Genomic DNA, 2,871 nt, shown 5'->3' on the forward strand with positions numbered 1-2,871 from the left:
GAGATGAATACACTAAGCAGATTCAGAAGGATGTAGGCTGCAGTAGGTATGGGGGATGAAGAAGCTTGCACAGGATAGAGTAGCATGGAGAGCTGCATAAAACCAGTCTAAGGACTGAAGACAACAACAACAACAACAACAACAACTCAGAAAGTCAGGTACGATACGTCGCGAAACAGTGAAAATCTGATGAAGCTTTGCACAGATGTGTTGGGCAGTGCCTGTAGATCACGTCAAGTCGCTCTTTTCGGTGACAGCTGATGAAAAACTAGAAGCATTCCGTGGAAGATGCAGATTCCGACATTGCATGCCAAATAAGCCAAACAAGTATGGAGTAAATATTTTTGCAGTAGTGGATGCCAGAATGTTTTACACATTCAACATGGGGGTTTTCGTTGCACAAAGATTTTTGCAAATTCAGAAAGATAGAAACTGCATGGGTCTGTGAGAGTAGCTGTGTGTAATGAAGGCTTCGACCATGCAGTATCTATGGTCGAAGACTGAAGGACGACATTTCAAAGTTCGCGGCGTCAAAGAGAAACAATACGCATCACAGACGCAGGGAAATGTCGAATGGGTGTGTCGAAGCTACTGCGAAATAACAGGACGTAGTATTTGTAAACGAACAGGAGAAAACGTGAGTAAATACTATCAAAATGCAAAACAGAGTCCATGAATATACAGACCAAAGCTTCACAAAATCGTTCTCGATGTCCACAGGTCCAGATCAATTACACGAAATCGCGTTTGATGTATAAAACAAACTTGTCACAGCTAAGAACTTGGAAAGCACGACCACGGTAAGGAGGGAAACGAACATATGCCATTAATTTCACCAAAATATACAAATTAAAGATCGTAGGATAAAATTAATGCAGACGGTTTTCTAACATGCCTCATGTATGCAGATGTCTTGTGTTCTGATTTAGACTTGTGGCTTATTTTGCTGTGCAGGCACATGACAAACACAGTGTAAAATAGAATCGAAAGTGCATATATATGATTTAAATGACAGCATAATCTGATGTATCATATTCCCTAACCTAAAAAGAACTTTTATGTATGTATTTTCAGGAAAATAGCAAGAAACCCACTGAGGATTCTACAACTGTGGTGAACCACGTTTGGGTGATAAACTAAAACAATAATATTTGTACTTACAAAAAGGTGGACTCATTCTTAATTCATTAACATTTTTCTGCAAGCACTGGAACTGAGTCCAAACTCAAATAGGCCTATGATGTAAAGAGACTGTTGTATTATAGAAGATGAGAAGCTGAAACTCTCAGGAATACCTGTAATACTACCTTTATGACGTAGTTCCCAAGTTGGCCAACTCTTAAAGTTTCTGGGCATAAAACTGATGAACTACAAGAGGAAATTATCAACAAAAGAAGCCTTCAAAGGGCAAGTATTCCACAGGGGATACTCAGGATCCACTATTTTATGTGTATTAATAATCTTGTGATGCATATATATTTATTGTAAATGGTGTTGAAATAGCGGTAAGAAAATATGTCGAATAGCAAGTATAGACTGTTGGGTCAGGAGAACTAAGGAAACTGAATCCCTTTCTCCAAAACCGGATTTCACACAATTATGCCCAAAGTGTTAAAATGTAGTGGTAAAATATTGACATATTTTGTGAAAATATGTATAACACTGTTGAAAATAAAGAATGATAACAGTCAGAATTTTGTGAGAGGTGGTCAGAGGTAAAAATGTAAAATGAGTGTTATCTTGTATATTTCTGTTGACAATGAAGAAACATACCAGCCTTAACTTTGTGAGTTGTAGTCACATGAAAATGTAAATAAATGGACATAATAATCCATTGGCACTACTGATAGGATGACAAGAGAAATTTTATTGTCTCTGAGGTCAGTATCTATAATATTATTACAAGGAGATGGGAGGTGTCACAGAATCCAATATTAAGACAAGAAATATCAGATTAAGTGTACTTTGTATCTAAGATCTGTCTTGGGAACACAGCAGAAGCATTTGTGCAATCATTTACTTAAGCAGCATCAGTATGGGACTGGCTTTCATTGGCCCTAAGTTTCCTTGAGAATTACACTGAGTTCTGTCTTGGAGCACCCTTTTAGCTTCTTGGTTCTTTACAGGTTTGAGTCCTGCAACTGCCCACATGAAAGTCGCTCTTCAGTTGCATCAATCGAGGTAGGCCTTTGTCAGTCAAACATGTAATCCTTACTCCCTCTCATTATTTCTTTATGGCTGTCCAGCCTGTCTTATGGCATTGTTGTGCACAAAAAAGAGTATAGCATTCAAGATAATACAAGATAAATAATTTACTGATAGACTGTGTGTGTGTGTGTGTGTGTGTGTGTGTGTGTGTGTGTGTGTGTGTGTGTGTGTGTGTGTGTGTGTGTGTGTGTGTGTGTGTGTGTGTGTGGGTGGGTGGGTGGGTGTGTTTTTTTTTTTTCTGATCATGGTAAGAGGCTGTGTCGGGTTTCTACTGACAAATCATCTCTCTGCTCTAGTCTCCTGCATTAGGCAACATTCATATGCAACGTCACCGTTGCAGAGATAAGTGCAGTACGGTACTAAGCATATGTACTGTGGGGTGAAAGCCCTATAGCTATAGTAGTATTAAGTATTTGGATGTTGTTAATTTTATCACATTAATACACATGTATCTTGAAATATATGCTGTTCCAAGTCACATTTCATGTCCACTGTTACAAGGAGTGGAGACATTATTTCATTTTTGCAATAATGTCAAGAATAAAACAGAGCTCCTAAAATGTGAATACATATTAGCAGCTACGTGTGACAGTGGATCAAGGACACCATTCATCGGTATTACCAGGTAACTTCCATGTTAAGTGTTAATTGGCACTGGGCGGG

At 38.5% G+C, this 2,871-nt stretch overlaps 1 long non-coding RNA gene across 1 annotated transcript; it reads left to right on the forward strand.

Annotated features, from left to right (window-relative positions):
* Positions 1-553: 553 nt before the first annotated feature.
* Positions 554-1,783, forward strand: LOC126282000 (uncharacterized). The gene is made up of 3 exons (XR_007551318.1): positions 554-637; positions 721-800; positions 1,075-1,783. It is a non-coding gene; the product is annotated as an uncharacterized LOC126282000 (long non-coding RNA).
* Positions 1,784-2,871: the final 1,088 nt, after the last annotated feature.

Source organism: Schistocerca gregaria, chromosome 7, assembly GCF_023897955.1.
Source record: "Schistocerca gregaria isolate iqSchGreg1 chromosome 7, iqSchGreg1.2, whole genome shotgun sequence".
In the NCBI taxonomy this organism is placed as follows: Eukaryota; Metazoa; Arthropoda; class Insecta; order Orthoptera; family Acrididae; genus Schistocerca; species Schistocerca gregaria.